The 21,500-nt window shown below is 46.3% G+C and overlaps 1 long non-coding RNA gene across 1 annotated transcript; it reads right to left on the reverse strand.

The window, feature by feature from the left end:
* Window positions 1-7,041: 7,041 nt before the first annotated feature.
* On the reverse strand, window positions 7,042-21,102 carry LOC143442341 (uncharacterized). The gene is made up of 2 exons (XR_013110437.1): window positions 20,892-21,102; window positions 7,042-10,296 (listed from the first exon to the last, which is right to left on the reverse strand). It is a non-coding gene; the product is annotated as an uncharacterized LOC143442341 (long non-coding RNA).
* Between the last annotated feature and the right edge of the window lie 398 nt (window positions 21,103-21,500).

Genomic DNA, 21,500 nt, shown 5'->3' on the forward strand with positions numbered 1-21,500 from the left:
CACCCGGCCCGGCCCGGCGGCGGCGGCGGCGGCGGCGCGTGTCCACGAGTCCGTCTTGCTGCTGCTGCTGCCGCGACCGCCGCTGCGTCCCCCGCTGCCGCCGCTGCCCCCGCTACCGCCGCTGCCTGCTGGCGTCGCCTCGCGCCGTGCCCGGCCGCTGCTGCCGCTACAGCCGCTCCCGGACGGACGACGGTTACAGATCGGCCGATCGCGCCGCCGCCACCACCGCTGCGCGCGCAGCCAGACCAGCTCCCGCCGCCGCCCCTCAGGGGGCGCTGCGGGGCGCGGCGCGCGCGGCGCGGCCACGCCCTCGGAACCGATGATTGGCTACCGGCGGCTCGCGGCGGTTGGCCCCGCCCACTCTGCCTACGGAGCTTTGACCCACTGCCCTGGGCGCCTCCCGCGCTCCGCCTCCGCGTGGTTTGCTGCGCTCGGCACTGGGGGCGACGGAAGGCGCTTACATGTGACCGGTGCGGGGTGGGGGTAGCGGTGTGACGAACGTGGCCGAGGGAAGCGCCCGCCCACGCCGCGACTCGCCCATCCGCACCTGGGTTTAAGTTAGCGCTTCTGGCCACCCAGTGACCCGCAGGGTCGCGGGCGGATTCCGGATCCCGGGAGGCGCCTCGAGCCAGATCCCGCTGGGACTGGGTCTGGGCGGCAACCGAGACCTGAGCTCGGGGATTTCCAGCTCAGAAGTGAGGAACCGAGTACCTTATACTTGGCTGCCCTTCCTGGAGGCTTCGAACGGCGTGTACGTCTCCGCAAAGGGTCACTCTGCCCTGCTCTCCAGACCCCTACCCGGCTACCAATACACACCCTATACATACGGAAATGCAGAATTACAGAACAAGTTTTTTTTCTAGGTATTCTCAACTATCAAGCGGAAGTAAAACGGTCTTCACAGATACTCGTCAGCACCCAGATAAAGTAATATGAAGGATGAGCGTGATTTTAAAAAAAAAAAAAAAAAAAAAAAAAGCCAGGCGGTGGTGGCATACGCCTTTAATCCCTAGAAGTTCAGGGCCAGCTGGTCTACAGACCTGGTTAAACCAAGAAAAAGTTCTGGAATTGGAACTGGGAATATAACTCTGGTAAAAGCTTGCCTTGCATGTGATGCGCTAAATTCGATTTTTGGTACCTCAAAAAAAAAAGTTTGAGTTGGATGTCAAGATTGTCCATCTTATTTCGAATGTCGATGCCCATTTTAACAATTTTGAAGATTATCTTAGAGATTCCCTAAGGGAAAGAGTTTTGTTTTGTTTTTTGCCTTTTGCATTTGGAATCTGGCCAGAAATGCTAAGCCAACTCATGCATCCTGAGTTCTAGTTTGGAAAATGTGGTTACCCAGTGAGTTGGGAGACTGGTTTGGGCTACGGCCAAATGGAACAGGAAAAGGCTCTGGAGGTTGGCCTGAGACCGTGGGTTAAATTTCCCCCAAGATGGGAGTGAGCAGAAAGGTGTACACTCACTCTCTAGCTTGGAACTCTCATCCACCCAGGATGGACACTTATTTACAAGGAAATTAAAACTCCCCTTGAGCTGTCTCTTTCCAGCGCGTTCATCCTGCCCTTACCCTGTGAGGAAATGCAGTGGTCAGCGATCATTAGCCCTTTCCCACAAGGCAGACCTGGAGCATCGCTCCTGTCTAGAAGCTGTCCATTAGAACTTAGTTTTAAAATGAAAGGTCTAATGACTCAGCCTCCTCCAGCCACAGCGCAGAACTCAGGAGGACCGGGTATTTTAGGGCAAGGCTTCGTGGCCTTGCTGTGTGGGAGTTAAAAGTCCTTGAGGAGCAAGAGAGACTGCAGATTAGAATCAAGGCCCCTGGCAGAGGATGTGAAAGCTCAGGGGCTGCCTGCATTATTCTCCCAGCCTTTGTCAGGCAGTGTTTTCTCCAAGGACAGACTGGAGAGGAAGAACTACTAACCAACCCCACAGAACTTTTGCTGCATTTCCTGGTTACAGATGCTTTCTTTATGGCCTCAAAACACCTTATTATGGACAGGGCAGTGGTGGCACACGTCTTTAATCCCAGCACTTGGGAGGCAGAGGCAGGCAGATTTCTGAGTTTGAGGCCAGCCTGGTCTACAGAGTGAGTTCCAGGACAACCAGGGCTATACAGAGAAACCCTGTCTCAAACAAACAAACAAACAAAAAAACAAACAATACTGTCCTACCATAGTATGTACAACATGCTATAAATGCCTGTTTTCATGTTCTCCTCTGCTGGACAGGTCTACTAGGCAAACTAGTTAGAGAAAGCTGGATAAATGAATTTCCCACCATCTGGCTCTCAGCGTGACCCTAAAATATCAGTAAATAACATAACAACATGAGAATAACAATAACACCTACACTAATGGCCATTTTTAAAAGCATCTACTCTATTCCAAGCTCTGGGCAACGTGCTTTTAAATAAATTACCGGATTTATGTTTCTAAATAACCCTGTGAAGAAGGTATTATTAACTCATTTTAAAAGAGAATAGAGGCTTAGAGAAATGAAACGTCAGAAGCAGAACTTGGCCCAGGTTTGTCTGCCTCTGGGGCCCAGATAATCGTGTTAGTCTCTGACCTACGTCACTAATTGGTGTCCCTCAGAGTATGCTGGAAAGCCTTCTGAGACCTCAGGCACTCACCTCTAAGAGACCACCGGGTCACCATCACTTTGCCTTACCCATAGGCCAGTGAAGAGGTATTCAAGCCTCAAATCTAGTTTTTCCAGAGAAGGTTACAAGGCAGTTTTACTGCCTCTTCACCATAAACAGATCAGGGAACTGGGCTGCAGGTGCCTTATTAAAGGCAAACCACCCTTGGCAGTGAGTTTCACACATAAGTACCCTGAGTTTATCTGGGGCCAATGCTGAAGCAGTCCAAGTGCCGCTAGCTTATTAATCCTCCCAGCACCCCTGTGAAGCTAAGCTGGCTGGATTCCTGGCTCATTTTCCAGAGCACAATCTCCTTGGAAGCAGAAGCTGTGTGGGCCTGCCATACACAGCAGTACCAAAGAAGTAATGGGGTTATGGCAGAGAAACTGAGGTGCTAGGGTTGGGTGGGACACAGCCCAGGTCCCTGGTTCCTATTCTGTGAGTTAATGCTCTCTTACTCGGTGTCATCATGTGGCCACAATGTTGGTATGTAACCTTGTGTCCTAATTAGATTTTTTTTTTCAACTTGGAACAAGCCAGACTCATTTGGGAAGAGAGAACTTTAGTTGAGAAGATGCCACCATTAGAATGGCCCATAGACAAGTCTGTAGGGCAGTTTCGTGATTAATGATTGATGTGGGAGAGCCTGGACCACTATGGGTAGCGCCAACCCCTGTACAGATGATCCTAGGATATGTAAGATAACAAGCTGGGCAAAGCTGTGAGGAACAATAAAAGGGATCAATATGGTTCAGGACACCCCAAGACCAAGTTCTCAGCACCAAGGAGATTCATTTGCCCCAGAAAGACAAGGGTCAGGGAATAAGCAACAAGGAAGACAGGAGATAGAGGATGAGGGAGAGGGGTATTTGTGTGTGCGTGGTGGTGGGCAACACAGGATAGGATGGACGACCTGACGAAGGACTGCCTCTGGATGGAGAAGAGACAGACGTGGCCCATAGGCCAATGGCAGTTCATAAAGGTACAAGGGAAACCCCATGTTAGCAGAAGGTGTTTAATTTAATTAGCATGTTAATTAGGTGAGCCAAAGGGGGCTTTTGACTGGGGCATTCAATGCTTTGATTGCTGGACCTAGGCAGTCAGCCTCAGGAGGAGGAAGTGGATAAATAAGAAATAAGGAGATAAACTTTGACGTCTAGTTTTAGGAATGTGATCTAACGGTTTTTAACAAGGCAAAGGGAATGAGGGAGAAGGGCAAGACCTGACAGAGCCATGTTTGCCATGCTTTTGCTAGCTAGAGTCCCTTCAAGCAAGCCAGTAATAAGTAACCTCCCCTACTCCCTCTCTTCGGTTCCTGCCCTGCCTTCCCTTTGAGATGGGTTATAAATTGAAAGGTGAAGTGAATCCTTTCCTCCCCAGGGTTCCTTTTTGTCACAGTATCTATCGCAGCAATAGGAGACCCCTTAGAACCTTATTTCAAGTTTCAGAGTCTCTGTTTCTCCTTCTACTAAATGAAAAGGTGGCATTAAGCAGCTAGCCCGGGAAGAATGAAGCACTTGCCTCAAGTTTGCAGGCCTGAAGTCAAGTCCCAGAACTCACATGAAAAAGAAAAAGCAAGACAAACAAACAAAAGCAAACAAACAAAGGAAACCCGGCAAAAACCAGGTGTGCTGAGGAACACTTGAAATCTGAGCACTGAGGAAGTGGAGACAGGTGTGCCCTTGGGGCTCCCTGACTAACTTGACTAGCCCAGTGAGAGAGAGAGAGCTTCAGGCCAGTGAGAGACAAAAAAAGATATGGCACCCAGGTATAATACAGCACCTTTAAATCCCATGACTTGAGATGCAGAGGCAGGCAGATCTCTGTGAGTTTGAGGCCAGTCTGGTCTACATAGAGTTCTAGGGCAGGCAAAGCTAGTGAGACCCTATCTTCAACACACACCACAAAGACAAGATGGATGGCTCTTAAGGAATGATATCCAAGGTTGCCCTCCGGCCTCTATGCTCAGCAGGACACACACAAAATGAAAAGGTAACTTTTCTCCAGATGGTGGTGGCACACTCCTTTAATCCCAGCACTTGGGAGGAAGAGGCAGGCGGATGTCTGAATTCAAGGTCAGCCTGATCTATAGAATGAGTTCCAGGACAGCCTGAGCTACACAGAGAAACCCTGCCTCAAAAACAAAAACAAAACAATGTAGGGTTGTGACAGATCCCGTGTCTGCTCCACCACAGGGCTCAACCGCTAGGAGAAGTGGGACGCAGGAGTTTGACCATGCTTACACCATGCTTTCTCCAGGTGGACACCACTCTGGGGGTGGGGAAGCACTGTCTGAGGTATGGGCCAGCTTGAGCTGGCTCAGGGGTCCCTGGGCCTGAGAAGAGGCCGAGCCTGTCTGGTTTGTAGGCCCTCAGACATCCAGGTGCTGTTTAAGAGCTGTGAAAGAGCTGAGAATGGAGTTCCGGCTGGATCTAGCATGGGGGTACAGGGGGCGGGGTGCATAACCAGGAGCTCTAGCTGGTCCTGCAGATAGAGTCCTTGGCTTGATGGCGTCAGGCTTGGTGGTCATGGCCGGGAGTGCAGAGAGGCCTTCTACTGGAGACTAGATGGCAGCTCTATAGACAAAAGCCTTCTCCATGGCTCCGCATGACAGAACCCGATGAAAAGAGGCAGTCCTTGGTTTTAAGGCATTTATTGTCATGGTGGAAAGTGGATGTAAAACCACACCCCCTTCTCAGGGTGGACCTGAGGTTAAATACCTTTTGCAGGGAGGAGTGTCTGGGAAGGAAAGCTTATTGGCTAAGCCCCTTTAGGTTCCTCATTAAAATGGAGATCTCTGTCTTGAGCCTGAGTGACCTGTAGTCACACCTCTTATTGTCTTGGTCTGAGATGTTAGGGCTACATGTGGAGGGGCTTGGGAAGTTGCCCTTAAGAGACTGATAGCCACAAATCTATGGGGGGCTATGGCTAGTGACAGGGGCCTGGTGCCCTAGAGCAGGCAAAGCACCTACAGTGCCTTCAGGGTCTCTGGCGCTTCTAGCTTTAGCTCAACCCGGAACCAGGCTACCTTTCACAGTCTACTGCTCCACAAAACAAACAAAAAATAACTTCTTGCCGGGCAGTGGTGGTGCACGCCTTTAATCCCAGCACTTGGGAGGCAGAGGCAGGTGGATTTCTGAGTTCGAGGCCAGCCTGGTCTACAGAGTGAGTTCCAGGACAACCAGGCTTACACAGAGAACCCTGTCTCGAAAAACAAAACAAAAAACAAAACAAAAACAAAAAGAAAGAAAAAAGAAAGTAACTTCTCGTTTAGTGACATGCCATTATTAATAATTAAATAGTATTAGGGTTATAGCTGACTAGTAGGGCACTTCCTAGCATGCATAAGTCCCTGGGTTCAGTTTCCCCCATAGGAGGGGGGGAATGGATGAAAATTAAAAGGGAGGAGCATGATGCTTTAAAAAGCATGTTACTGTATATATCTCATGTAACACTCTACTGGACTCATGGTGTTTAATAAGTACTAATAATATAATTATTAGAATGGCACTTGACACTGTAGAATAATATGTAGAATAATAACTTTATATGGAATAAAGTTTGATACTAGTGGCATTACAGAGTTTAATTAAAAATTATAAGCTCTCAGGGTCTGGTAGGAGTGGCACGCACCTTTAATCCAAGCTCACTGAGCAGAAACAGGTGAATCTCTGGAAGTGTGAAACCAGCCAAGTCTTTCCAGGACAGCCAGGGTTACACAGAGAAACCTATCTCAAGAAAACAAAACAAACAGACAAACAAAATATATATAGGCTCTCAAGCTAGGTATTGTGGCACATGCCTGTTGTTAGGGGTAACTGAAGTGTCTATTAATGAGTGGACATTGGCCACTAGGTTCTCCTAGCATTTCCCAGTCCCTACCTGTTACAGGATCTGCTAGGCTGGCATATCTCATCCCCCTACCCTAAACTTTTCCAGCCCAAGGGCTAGGCTGTGCTTCCCCCACCTGCCCTTCCCCATATAATCCAGTCATTTTGCGATGCTGGTCCCTTTTGGCTTTTTGGTCTGGTCTACCCTTTTTGTGGGTAAGCTTTTCTCACCTTGGCCAGTCTTTTGGTCCAGGCTACCCATCTTGTTCAGCTGCTCCTATCTTCTCTTCCCTCCCACTTCTCCTCACATAGCCCAGCTCACGGTCATGTTCACTCTGGACTATCCCTAATGTCTCTGCCTCTGGACATGCTCTCCCACATATCTACAACAAACCTTCTCTTCCATCATACCTACGAGCAGAGCAGTCATTTTTTTATTTCTTTTCATTCACTTGCAACCTCAGCATTAAGAACACTTGGGAGGGCTGTTAAAATAAAGCAGCAGGTGTATATTGGTGGGCTGGGGGCAAGGTGTACTGCTAAGAGATCATGCCACACAACAGATCTAGCACAAGAGGTTTATTGGAGAGGAGGAAAAGTGAAAGACCATCAGGAGTGGAAATATGAGAGAGACAGACTAGGAAACAGAGAGAATGAACAAGACAGAACAATCTGAGGTGGCCGGAGTCTTTTAAAGGGGGTGAGTGTTGACACACAACTTAAATCAACAATGGAATTATACTACACTTGACATCATCAGGTGATGACATAAACTGCTGCCACAGAGTCACTGAAAGGCAGACTAACAGAGTGCCAAATTTACAACAAGGATTGCCACAAGCTTGAGACTGGCCTGGTTTTACACCAAGTTCCAGGTCACCCGGTAGAGGAATTTTAACCCAGCAAGGTGGCTGTTCTGGCAAAGGATCACATCCAAAGATACAATCTAGCTCATGCTCTGGATCACAGTATGATCTGGCTGGAATACAGACAAGCCCTTAGTACACCTTTAATCCCAAACAATGTAAGTATGGTAGTTTTTGTAAGGAAGCAGCCATGTTTGAAAATGTCTAATTGAGGGGCAAAGTGACTAATCAGAGAAAGATTTGACAGAATGAGTCAGAGATAGGATGGGATATGCCCAATTCTAGAGGCGGGGAGGAGGAGGAGGAAGAAGAAGGAGAGAAAGAGGAAGAAGAGGAGGCAGTTTTAAAAGGACAGTTTTACAGAGACAGGTTGCAGATGAAGACAGAATAAGCCAGAGAATAAGAAGGAGCCAGAAGATTAGAACAGGTTGCCAGAGTTAGTTTGATGCCAAGCAGAGCAATTCAGTCAGAAGCTGATAAAAGCCAGTTTGAATCAGTCAGCACAGAAAGGAGTTTGAGCCTAAACAGCTGAGTTGAATCAGCCAGCCAAAGTTAGAAATGGTGAGCTTGTTCAGCAGTAAGTCTCAGAGACAACAACTACACCCGAGAAATGAAAGGTGCTTTCACTTCCCAGGGCTATGAAGAGCCTGTCTCAAACAAACATGGCTAAAACATCAGTTCAGCCAGTAAAGTGTTTGCCACCAAGATTAAGGACCTGAGTTAGGATCAGAGGTACTCTCATGGATGTGTCAGCAGTGTAAGTAATCCCAGCGCTTTAAGGCCAGAGACAGAATTGCTTGAACTTTCTGGCCTGCTTGTTTAGCCAAATCAGTGGGCTCCAGATTTGGTGAGGGATTCTCTTTCAAAAAGTAAGATGGAGAATAACTAAGGAAGACACCCAGTAGTGATTTATGAACTCTACACACACACACACACACACACACACACACACACACACACACATTATAGGACCTATTGGGCAGAACTGATTGTGGGCCTGTAGTTTCATCTGCCTGGGTGGCTGACCCTGGAAGGTTCTTGAGACCAGAAGTTTCAGACCAAGCTGGTTAACATAGTGACACTCCATCACTAAAACAATTAAACAGGGCTGGGGATATAGCTCAACATTAGAGCACTTACCTAGCATGCACAAAGCCCTCAGTTCAGTTTTCAGCAACATAGAAAAAAAAAGTAAACATTTTTTTTTTTTAAATCGTCACAAGTTCGAAACCAGCCTAGGCTACATAGTGAGTTCTGACACAGCCTGGGTTACAGTGTGAGACCTTGTTTTACCCCTATGGTTTCAAAAAGAGCACAGACTTACAGTGAGAATTTTAGAAGTTTGGTTTCTCTGAAAAACACAGAAATGTTAGGGGAATGTGTGTCTGTTTTAATCCCAGGTGTGGGGTGTGGTGCTGCTTCAGATTGTCCACAGCAGCTGACTATGATCTCCCTCGTGCTCTGTCTGGGGCATAGTTTTGCCAGCTATAGAACGTTTCTATGATTGCATGATGTTTGGGATTCTGGGCACTTCTCAGAGGGTATACAAATGCTAGCTAGGGCCCGAGAGGTGGGTTGTTGTTGGTCATGCAAAGAAGAAATAAGAAGAAATTAGATATCCTAATTGTGAAGATCAAATTTGCCCCCAAAGAACTGGATGCCCCTAATCTGCAGGAAGTGGTCTAATGATAGTGTCGCCCCTTTCTGGATCCCTGATTCTATTCATGGATCTCTTTCTTTTCCTCTCCTTTTTTTCTCTCTTATCTAGTGTTAGGGGTTAAAAGGCTGCCGAAAGGTAGACGGGAGAAGAACCCACAAAGTAGTCAAGGACCAGCTACAGAGACTTCATACTATAACTGGACATAAAAAGATTTTAGCCCTTGAATCGTAAAATTCCTGACTGCCTCGTCTATACAGAGCATGGTGGTCACACTTATTTTGTTCTAGTTGTGGGAAACCTAGAAATTAAGGTCACCGTATTTAGAGTATCTGGCACGGTGGCAGTGGTCTGTCCTTTCTTACTTCTCTGCCCCCTTTACAAACACGCTTTGCCTTTCAGTGACCTCAAGTTAAGGAAGTAACAGGGTGTGGTGGGAAATACAAGCAAGCAACCAAGCTGAGGTTATTCCCGGCTCAGCCACCGTGTGGCCACCAGACGGAAGTTACCTATCCTTTCTGAGCCCAGATGTCCCTGCCTCTAAGACTAAATATGTGTTTATAGGAACCTAAGAACAATTGACATCGAGCTAGGGGGGGCTGCTGGTAAATGCACCCACAGACTTACAGGAAGGGCCAAGTTGGAAGCCACAGCTGAAACTCTTCGGCCCCCAAACTAAATAGGTCATGAGTTGCAAATTAAGCCAACAAGGCTCTACAAAGTTCAAATGAACATGGGAAACTCCCGCCTAGGTTTGCTCAGTATGTCCGGACGCAGCCAGTGAAGCAGTTAACAGAAAAAGCTATGAGAAATGGCCCTACCCTCCGAAGAGTGATAACCCAAGAGGAGGAGGCAGGGGTTGGAAGGAATGTACTGATTCACCGCCCCACCCATCCCCTGCCTCTAATCTCTCTTCCGGAATTTTACAGCCCTCTTTCACTGGGGTGAAGAAGAGGGGGCAGGGTGCCGGTTCCAGTCCTCTGCAGAACCGGCTCTCCCTCACCCCCGCCCTGTAGATCCGCGGGTACAGGAAGCCTTGGGGCCCGGGGGTCAGGATGCACACCCGGTGGCTTGCTCGCAGCACCCTTCCTTGCGCGATTGGTTTGGGGGGAGCCCAGCGGGGAGGGAGAGGAGCTGTAGATTCTAGGAGACAAAGATCGTCGTCCTGGTGCCAGTTGGAGCTGGAAATCTTCGGCTGGAACCCGCATCGGACCCGATGGGGCAGGCAGTACACCCGCGACCTCCATTCCCTGGGCAATCTGCAATCTAGGCGCCCATCTCTGCGGTCAGGTGTAACTGGATTTCCGATAGAGAAGAAAAATGGTGTTAAGAACTAGGGAAGAGGGGAAAACTTGAGACATGAGGCTCAGGTTTTGTTTTGTCTTAAAAATAGGGCAACTGAGGCCCAGAGAGGGCCTGATCTGTCCAAGAAGGTCCTGAGAACCAGCCATAGATAGACCCAGCGCTGGTATCTGTCCTGTTGGGTTCAACTCACAGCATTCGTTGATGCTTCGTGACTCGCTTTCCCTATTTGGCAACAGGAAAATGTCAAAGTTTTATTAATAACTGAAGCTACAACTGTTGGGATCAGCTAGTCTCGCTACACCCACAATGGATTCAGAAGTAGTAGTTTGCAGCTCTTAATAAGTACTTACTGAATGCCAAGGCCCTGTTACCTTAAACATTTTATAAATGGATTGATTTGGGATGTTTGTTTGTTGATTTTGAGACAGTCTCACTATGTAGTTCTGGCTGTCCTGGAACTCACTATGTAGTGACTCTGTAGGACTTGAACCTACAGAGATCTGCCTGCCTCTGCCTCTTGAGTGCTGGGACTAAATGTGTGTGCCACTATTCCACGCTTGTTTGAGACAGAGTTTCCACTCTGTAGCCTTGCCTGGACTATAATTCACAAAGAAACACCTGCTTCTGTTTCCCAAGTGCAGGGGGATTAAAGGCGTTTGCTGCTAATACTCCAGGCATTGTAGACATATTAATTTTACTACTACCCACAGGATGGCAAGTATTACCATCATTTCACATCAGTATTCCTATTCTTTTTAAAAGGGGTGTGTGTGTGTGTGTGTGTGTTTTGAGTGTGCAGCTGCCTAGAAAGATCTAGGCTTAGGTGCCCCTGGAGTAGATGTTACAGGCAGTTATGAACCTCTTTGATTGTGGATGCTGAGAATTTAACTGGAACAACCGTAAGTGCTCTTGACCACCGAGGTATGTCTTTTTCTCACCTTTCAAAAGTTAACATTTATTTATTTTGCTAGGAGAAATGGGTCGAGCACCACAGAGTACACAGTGTAAGCCAGAGATAGCCAGCAGTTGTCCAGTCTCTCCTTCCAACATGTGGGACCCCCAGATCAAACTCAGGTCACCAGGGTTAGCTGCAAACGACATTACTACTGAGCACTCTTGGGGTCCCCCCCTATTCTTTTAGTCAACTAATACATGATAGGAACAGGAAGATTTGAACTCTATTTTTCCACAGCCCTGTACTTCAGCCACCGTGTAGTTAGGACCTATCTGTGCTCAGGGCGTCAGATTTAACTGAATAAACTCCCTTCCCTAGAGCAAGCTCCTCCAGAGTGCTTGGAGATTATCAGTGCTCTTGTAAATCTTTAATATGTGCTTTCTGTCCGGATCATATTCTTGTTCTTACACCCGGAGACCTCAAAGCACCAGGTTAGGCAAGGCAATCAAGGTCAGACTAGGAACCTGAGAAGACTGCTTCCCTCACAGTGCCCAGCTTTCATCTCCAGCACCCATGGCGAGCCACAGCACCCACCATACTTAACTCCTGTGTCACCATAAAACTGTCAGTTCACCAACCCCTTACTCCCAAGGTGTCCCTACCCAGTCCTAAGTGTACACACATGGGATCTGCACATCTGGAGGATTCTTTCTTGGTTTAAAGTCCAAACTGGCAAGCCATCTTTCCTTCCAGTGCAAATATCACAAGAGACAAAAGCTGGCTCTCCACAACCATTTTCATGTAATGAGAATGAAATTACCAAATCTCCCTCCCCCACCCCACCCCTAAACACACACTTTGGTAATGGAGAAGTCAGAACTATCAACTCTCCTGAATTCATATGGAAAAGACCCTCGGAAGTCATTGAGTACAAGGGCTCCCTGTAAGGGCCCAGGTGAACTGGGCTGCAGAGATGGCATTGTGGTTAGCAGCATGTGCTGCTCTCCAGATACCCTGATTCCAGTTCCCAGGACCCAAGTCAGCCTGCTCTGAGCTCCAGCGGGGTCTGATGCCTCTAACTCTCTCTCTCTCTCTCTCTCTCTCTCTCTCTCTCTCTCTCTCTCTCTCTCTCTCTCTGTGTGTGTGTGTGTGTGTGTGTGTGTGTTGCAGAGATGACTTAGTAGTTTAAGAGTGCTTTCCGGCTGGGCAGTGGTGGCGCACACCTTTAATCCCAGCACTTGGGAGGCAGAGGCAGGTGGATTTCTGAGTTCGAGGCCAGCCTGGTCTACAGAGTGAGTTCCAGGACAGCCAGGAGTACACAGAGTAAACCCTGTCTCAAAAAAACAAACAAACAAACAAAAAAAGTGCTTTCCACTCTTTCAGAGGACCTGGGTTCATTTCCCAGTACCACATGACAGCAAACAACAAAAAATAAATAAATATTTTTTAAAGACCCAGAAAAAGAGGTCCTTAGGTCAAGAGATAATGAAGACCTGACACAAAATTAATAGGGAAGGGATTTTTTTTTTTTTCCAGAAATCAGCCTGCCTCTGCCTCCCAAGTGCTGGGATTAAAGGTGTGCACCACCGCCGGCAGGGAAGGGATTTATGGTAGAAGAACTTCAGTTAACCTCGTTGTTTGAAAACCTTTCTTCCTTGAAAAAACAAAAACAAAACAAAACAAAAACAAAAAAAATCTTTCTTCTATTGATGTTTTGAGGTTGTTTGTTTGAAACAGGATCTCAGTGTTGCTCAGGCTAGCCTCCAATTTATGACCCTTCTGTCTTAGCCTTTTAGGTATCTGGGACTACAGATGTGCCCCCACTGCACTTAAGAAGACCTCCTCTTCTTCCTCCTCCTCCTCCTTTTCTTCTTCCTCCTTCTTCTTCTCCTTCTCCCTCTCCCTCTCCTTCTTCTTCTCCTCCTTCTTCTTGTAATTACTATCATTATGAGATCTAAATATTAAATAATGAAAAAGATCCCTGAAAATCTGTTCTGTCTTAGAGAAAAAAACACTATCAACAATTGGGTTATGTTACCCCTCCAGATTTTCTGCACATTTCTGCCCTCTCCCGTGTGTGTGTGTGTGTGTGTGTGTGTGTGTGTGTGTGTGTGAAATAGAACTGTTTTCCTTAACAACCTGTTATTTTATAACAGCAGTTTTCTACATCAGTGCATCCAGGTCGACTTTGTTCTTTGTAGAGGCTGTGCTGCCTACATAACATGGCTGAGCTGTAGTGAACAGGTTCCCTATTGATTGGTATTTGGGTTATTGCCAATTTTGCGCTATCATAAGCAGTACTGACACATTTTGCACAAACATCTTGGAACTACCCAGAGAAACTTCCTTTTCAAACAAAATATTTTATCCATTATAATTTTCATCATATACCAAATGCCCTGATACAAAAGCCAGTTCCTTATCAAAATCACATAAAACACATTGCACACAGCAGGGCTTCTTAAATGTTTTCAGTGGAATTTTCCACATGACAATAGCTAGGTACATAGGTATATAAAATGGCAGCTGGGCGCTGTGCCACATGCCTTTAATGCCAGCAGGTAGAAGTCAGTGGCAGACCAATCTCCTGAGTTCAAGGCCAGCCTGGCCTACCCAGGAAAACTCTGTCTCAAAAACCAACCAAACAAAATAAGCTTAAAATAGATATTCAAATCAAACACTTACTGAATGTTATAAGGAAGTTTATTTTGCTGGGCGGTGGTGGTGCACACCTTTGATCCCAGCACTTGGAAGGCAAAGGCTGGCAGATCTCTGTTTGAGACCACCCTGGTCTACAGAGTGAGTTCCAAGACAGCCAGGACTACACAGAGAGATCGTGTCTCTGGAAAAACAAAACACAGCAAAAGTTTATTTTACAGGCTAGGCTTGTACCTCAGCTGGTAGAGTACTCACCTAGCATGCACAAAGCCCTGGGGCTTCACCTCCAGCAGCACCTAAAACTGGGTGTGGCTACTCTTGGTATCCAACCCTCTGGAGGTAAAGGCAGAGGATTAGGAAGTCAAAGTCATCCTGTACTATAGAGAAAGTTTGAGGCCAGCCTGAGCTATATGACGTCCAAAAATCCAAGAGCAAACAAATATTATTTTTAGCTGGGCAATGTTGGCATACACCTTTAATCCCAGCATTTGGGAGGCAGAAACAAACCAGTCTCTGAGTTTAAGGCCAGCCATCTGTAATGGGATCTGATGCCCTCTTCTGCTGTGTGTGTGTGTGTGTGTGTGTGTGTGTGTGTGTGTGTGTGTGTGTGTGACAGCAACCATGTCCCCATATAAATAAAACAAATAAATTGAAAAAAATAGGGGTGGGGTGGGGGTGGGGCTGGAAAGATGGCTCAGCAGTTAAGAACACTGGCTGCTCTTCCACAGGTCCTGAGTTCAATTCTCAGCAACCCACGCGGTAGCTCACAACCATCTATAGTGTGATCTGATGCCCTCTTCTGGCAAGCAGGTGTACATGCAGATAGAGCACTCATACCTAAACAAATCTTTAAAAATATTTTTTGGTACACATATTATTTATTTAGAGCAAACTTGTTTACCAATATGCCTATTTATTTTCACATGAAGATTAAATCTTAGCTGAATATTTGGTAGATAGACTGACATTTTGAATTTATAATCACAAAGACTGAGAATTCCACTTTGATAAATATGTAGTGCAAAATGGCAAAAGCATGTTTAAAGCCTTTTCAGAAATTGTTAGAATTCCTGTCCTGAGTTCATGTAGGGCTGGCAAGATGGCTCACTAGGCAAATGTGCTTGCCACTAAGCCTTATGACCTGAGCTTAACACCCAAGACCCACACAGTGAAAGTGTTGGAGTCCAGGAGTCTCCCCACAAACCACACAAGTCAGACAAGGATAGTTTATTGAACGTTTAGCCCAGGACTGATGGATTAGAGCCTGAGAGTGGACTTTCTTAAGATCATGTCTTTGGGGGACAGGAGAGTTGGCTCAGTGGTTAAGAGCACTAAAACTGCTCTTTCAGAGGTCCTGAGTTCAATTCCCAGCAACCACATGGTGGCTCACAACCATCTATAGTGGGATCTGATGCCCTCTTCTGGTGTGTCTGAAGACAGCTGCAGTGTACTCATATACATATAATAAATAAATTAAAAAAAAAAAAAAAGAACATGTCTTTGTTGTACATTTATCCTGTTCCTATTGATTGGGATATTCAACGGTGGTAGGTAACATTCATGTTTGTTTTCAACTGTGGTAGGTAACATTCAATGTTTGTTTTTTTTTTGTTTTTTGAGACAAGGTTTCTCTGTGTAGCCCTGGCTGTCCTGGAACTCACTCTGTAGACTAGGCTGGCCTCAAACTCAGAAATCCGCCTGCCTCTGCCTCCCAAGTGCTCGGATTAAAGGCATGAGCCACCACTGCCCGTCATGTCTTTTTTAAAAATATTTTTTATTTACTATATCTGAGTACACTGTAGCTGTCTTCAGACACACCAGAAGAGGGCATCAGATCCCATTACAGATGGTTGTGAGCCACCATGTGGTTGCTGGGAATTGAGCTCAGGACCTCTGGAAGAGCAGAGCAGTCAGTGCTCTTAACCTCTGAGCCATCTCTCCAGCTCTACATACTTGTCTTAGCTTGTCAACCAGGATGTCAGTTACACATGCACATGGCTTTTTCTGCCAAGTAGGACATCAATTCCCAGGGATGTCTGGGGAACTTAGGACTTTACTGGAATCCTACTCAAAATGGAAGTCTTATTTCAAATGGCTTCTTGTATTGGTGCAGGTGTCTCTCTTGGGTTGTGGTCCATCCCAGGGGCAGCTTATAAAGGCAAAAACTATCAATGCTCATACACAGGTGCAGGAAGTGCTGCCTGACGTTTGGTTTAGGTCCAAGCTTATTGTGGCTAACTACATAAAGTAATTCTAATTGACCTCTATCGTGATTGGTTTCCAAGAACACCAAAGCACAGAACATAACAGAATATTCAGTCAACTCAGGCATGAGAAAGTTTCCTTGTAACAGTGACAACAGCATAAAATGACTGACAGACAGGCAGCAGTTACCCAGGCCTTAACAAAAAGAGGGAACAGAATCCCACAAGTTGTCCTCAGGCTGCCACTTATGAGCCAGAACATGCATGACCAGTAGAAGGAAGAGGTCCATACTCACTAAAATAAAAATAGAGGGAAACATGTAATAAAATTTTAAGCTTATTTTGGTGGGGGAGGGATATATCAAGGGTCTCACATAGCACAGGGTGATCTTAAATTTACTATGCTTTCAAGGATGACCTTGAACTCCTGATTCTGCCTAAACCTCTACGAGAGTCAAAGTTATGTTTTAATTACTGTTTCTAAGAGATCTACGAAACAAACTGCCTCCAACCTATAAGCCCCAAAGAGAGATACTTCCTGAAGTGCTGGGGCTGTTGTTTATGGGAGACAATAAACAAGTTTGTTTGGCTCATCTACACCAGATGTGCTTGATCACATGATCACAGGAGGGCAGGAGGTACCTAGACAGGAAGTATGTCAGGATGCCTGCTTATCCCTGATTGGATCTGAAGGGAATTATGAGTTTTGCCTTTTTGAGCCCCTACAAAATATGACTCACAGTCATCTTCTGGGTACCCAGAGATGGACTTGACCAGAGTCTATTCTGGTCAGTATTTAATGAATCTTTGCTTCAAATTTGGCTTTAAATTGTGGTAGTGGTCTTATTCTCAGCCAGTGGGTTTAACAAGTCTTGTTATGATGAAACCTTGAAATCATGAACTGAAACCTTGCCATTCCGTGATTGTTTTTTCCTATATGAAACTCAGGTCAGCAATTTCTCATGTCAAACATTCTAGCACAATACAATCCAACAATATATGAATTTGATAGTCACAGCTGAGGGAAGACGGTAAGAAAATACTAAGCATTTGTTTTCTGTAACTGAACCATTATATTTTTATAAGACAGAAAGCTTGGTATGTAGAGGAAAACGGCAGTTTATCACGTTCATCTCAGATCCAAGCCAAGAGATCTCAGGCAAGTTTTGGTGTTGTGTAGCTTGACTGTGGGTATACCACATACCCGTGACTGTGTGCACACCATATACCAATGCTGTATGTTCCGAACCAAGCTCATAGTGAAGCTATGCCATTCAACACATGAATACGGCCAAAAAATACCTTTAAATTCCTTTGATGGGAAATTAATTTTTGTCAGTGGATATTCAGAAACATTTTACTGTTGCCAAACTTTCGGTCGCTCCCCATATTTGTTGACGCCCCCATATGGGTTCAGCACCCAAAGATTAAGAACCTGGGGCTGGGGCTGGGGCTGGGGCTGGGGCTGGGGCTGGGGCTGGGGCTGGGGCTGGGGCTGGGGCTGGGGCTGGGGCTGGGGCTGGGGCTGGAGAGATGGCTCAGTGGTTAAGAGCACTGACTTCTCTTCCAGAGGACCCTGGTTCAATTCCCAGCACCCACATGACAGGTCACAAGTGTCTGTAACGCTATGATCTGACACCCTCACACAGACATACGTGCAGGCAAAACCATGCCAATGTGCATAAAATAAAAATAAATAAATTGTTAAAAAAAGAAACTGGGGCTGGGACTGAGGAGATGGCTCAGCATTTAAGAGCAGTGTCTACTCTTTCAAGTGATGCAGTTTCATTCCTTGCACCCTTGAGATGTGGTGGCTCACAACCATCTGTAACTCCCATCCAGGGGATTTGATACCTTCTTCTGTTCTCCACAAGCAAGGCATATACACAAGTATATGCATATGTGCAGGCAAAACACCTGTAACACATAAAAATAAATAAAATAAAAAGAAGAAGCAGGGGCTAGGGAGATGGCCTGGAAGTTAAGAGTTCATACTGAGAACCAAGTTCACTTCCCGGCATCCTGTCAGATGGCTCACAACTACCTGTAACTCCACTCCAGGAGCATTGACGCTGCCCTTCTCAGGTACCACATTCACATGCACACGCCTCCAGTACAAGTATATACAATTAAAAAGAAATATTTTTAGAAGCCAGGGAATATGGTATATATATTTAACAAATGTTCACTATTTTTTCATTGTTTTATTTGTTTGTTTTTTTGAGACAGTGTCTGTCTATGGCTGTCCTAGAACTCACTCTGTAAACTAGGCTGGCCTCAAATTCAGAGATCCTCCTGCCTCTGTCTCCCAGGTGCTAGGATTAAAGCCATACACCAACATGCATGGCTTTCTCTATTTTTTTGAAATGGGTATGAGTGTTTTGCCTGCATGTATATACACGTACCGTGTGCATGCCTGGTCCCCTCAGAGATCACAAGAAGGCCTGGAATCCCCTGGAACTGGAGTTACAGACAGTTGTAGCCTGGAATGTGGGTAACCTGGCATGTGGGTTCTGGGATATGTGGGTGGGTCCAGTTCCTCTGCCAGGACAAGTGCTCTACGCTGCTGAGTCTCTTCTCTAGCCTTAGCCTAAACTTTTGATCTCCCTGCCTCAGTCTTCCAAGTGCTAAGATTACAGACAAGCAGGCACCATCAAGTCTAGAATACTCATTATTTTCAGGGCCATTAGTGCCATGGTTTTATGACATCATTAATCTAGTGGACAAAGTTTATCCCTTTACTCAACAGTTGCCCATCAAGGGTCTGAGCATCCAGTAAAGAGATGTACATTCTGTCTTCAAGAAGCTGACATTGGACCTATGATGTGCCTTGCCACGACCACAGGGCAGAACATGGCATGGGACAACACACACACACACACACACACACACACACACACACACACACACACGCAAATAAATAAATTTTAAAATGCTTAAAAAGAAATTGACATTGATGTAGCAGGATGATTACAACACCCTGAGATCATAAAATAAAATGACAACTGCAGCCCACAACCAGTAGGGCTTGCCTTTAATCCCAGCACCCAGGAGGCAGTGGCAGGAGGATCTCTGTGAGTTCTGAGGCCAGTCTAGTCTACAGAGAGAGTTCCAGGACAGCCATGGCTACACAGAAAAACCCTGTCTGGAAAAAAAAAAAAAAAAAAAAAAAAAAAACCCTGCAGAAGAATAAGGAAGGGTCATCCATCCTGCCTAGAGATGAGAAAGGGCAGGAGAGGAAGAAAGGTAAGGACTGGCAACAGCTTGATTCATCAAACTCCACCCTGTGCCATTAGGCCCTGTTACCCTGCCAAGGGCAGCAGGAGAATGAAGAAAGGACAGCCATGCATATACAGTAAAGCTGGGGGTCGGATGGGCTTCCCTCACCACTCCCTGGGACTCAGTGAGTCTGCTATGTGCACTGCAGCTTAGCTAGTCTTAGGAGCAGGTCTCTGTAGGTGAGCAGTCTCAGCCTCTGAACATCTGGGAGGGGAAAGTTGCCATTGCTGGTCTTTACTCAGCCTGGACAATGGTTTGTAACTCCCAAGGAAAGCCTTGCTATTTCTTCTAAGCCTGGCCCGTACAGGTAAAGGCTTTGCCAAATTGTCCCATGGGTTTGAGGCTTCAGAGTTCTTGACACGACCGTTTGTGTGTGAAAATGCACTTTTACTCAAGACTTCCAGGGTTTCCTCTTGTCCCTGCACTGAGGAAAGGAAGTGGATGCAGCAGCTACCAGAGATAACCAAACAGATAAGAACACTATCTGCAAGAGATGCTGGTAAGGAAAGTGAACAGGGGCTGCAGAGGTGGCCCAGTGGTTAAGCGTTGTATGTACTGTTCTTTGAGAGGACCAAAACAACCTTGGTTCCCAGCACCCTGCCAGCTGGGTATCTGATGCACTCTTCTGGCCTTCAAAGGCATCTGCATATATATATATATAGATAGATAGATAGATAGATAGATAGATAGAGAGAGAGAGAGAGACAGAGAGACAGAGAGACAGAGAGACAGAGACAGAGACAGAGAGAGCTGCAAACCAGAGCAGTAGTTTTCAAATGTCCTCTCTCTCTCTGACCGGAATAAGGAGAAATTTCTGGTAAAGTAACACATTACATTTTATCGTCACCTCGTCGAGCCCAGCTAGAGCCTTGAATTTTGCTGTCACTGAGGATGATTTTGAAAGCCTGGTTCTTCCGCCTCCACCTTCCAAATGCTAGGATTCCAGGCATGTACCACCATGTCTCTGCTTACAGTGTGTACACTTGTGAGCTAAATTTCTTCTGTTTAAGGGCACCTCACTAGAATGTAACCTTCCTCCCTTTTAGGATGTAGGAGTGTAAAACGATCGTTGGTGCAAAGAAAGTTGTGTTTGTTTGATGTTTGTGTTTGTCCAGATTAAAAGCCCTCAGCCATTTCCATCACCCATTCATGTTACCAACTTTCAATTTTGATACAATCTGAACATTGGAGAATCGTTGAGCCAGAGGCCCTCTAAGATTCTTCCCATCTCTGTGATTATAAGATTCTTTGCTCTGCAGTGATTAAGGCCCAGAGCTAAATAGAGTTTAGAGTCTTTGAGCCAAATCTTTTCTAACAGATCCCGAGTAAAAATAAATACAAAAGTGATCAGCAAGGCAGGAGGGGACAGGAACTGGTATTCTCTAAAGCCTCTTTATTCTCTGGTTCCCAAACCACAGAATACCTCAAGCCTCCATCTACCCTTGCTGTCCTCCTCTGAGGACACGCAGTTCTGAAAAAGAGAGACCACAGAGATCACGGATAGAAGAGATGGGAGGGGGAGGAATCAATTTGGTGCACTTTTCACAAACCTTTAAAGTAGAGCGATTTAAGAGATGATGGGGCTTCATGACCAGCGGCAACTCTAAAGGGAATGCTCACATCCCTTGGCGTTCCTCTGAGTGGGAAGAACAGGAAGGAAAATGGTTTTTTCCCCGTCCCCATCTACTTTAGAAGAAAATGGAGAGAATGAAAAGCAAAAGTCTCCTAATGCCCTATGACAGAGGACAAACGAGCTGCCACGCCCTGGAGCTCCTCAACCAGGCACTGCAGGCCCGCCCCTCCATGCTGCAAAAAAAAACGAAGCATTCAACACACCTGACATTGCTGTTTCCATGGTGACCCCTCACCTTTTGCAGTTCTTGGGGGGTGGAGCTGGTGCTGGACACAATTGAGTTTTCCTGTTTCTCCCTGGCTTCTGGAAAATGGAAGGAAAGACGAGGGGAAAGGATTCTGATCGCCCTCGCCTGTTTCTTGGCTCCTTGTTTTTCAGTTCCTTTACTGGACCTCACTGGCCAAGGGACCTGGGATGGAGGCAGAGGATGGAAACCGCTCTGCTGGAGCCTAATGTACCTAGATTCAAATTTGCAACTCTTCCAGGAATCCATGTTTCTTCATGCAAACCTGCCCCAGGCCAGGTG

Source organism: Arvicanthis niloticus, chromosome 5 (assembly GCF_011762505.2).
Source record: "Arvicanthis niloticus isolate mArvNil1 chromosome 5, mArvNil1.pat.X, whole genome shotgun sequence".
In the NCBI taxonomy this organism is placed as follows: domain Eukaryota; kingdom Metazoa; phylum Chordata; class Mammalia; order Rodentia; family Muridae; genus Arvicanthis; species Arvicanthis niloticus.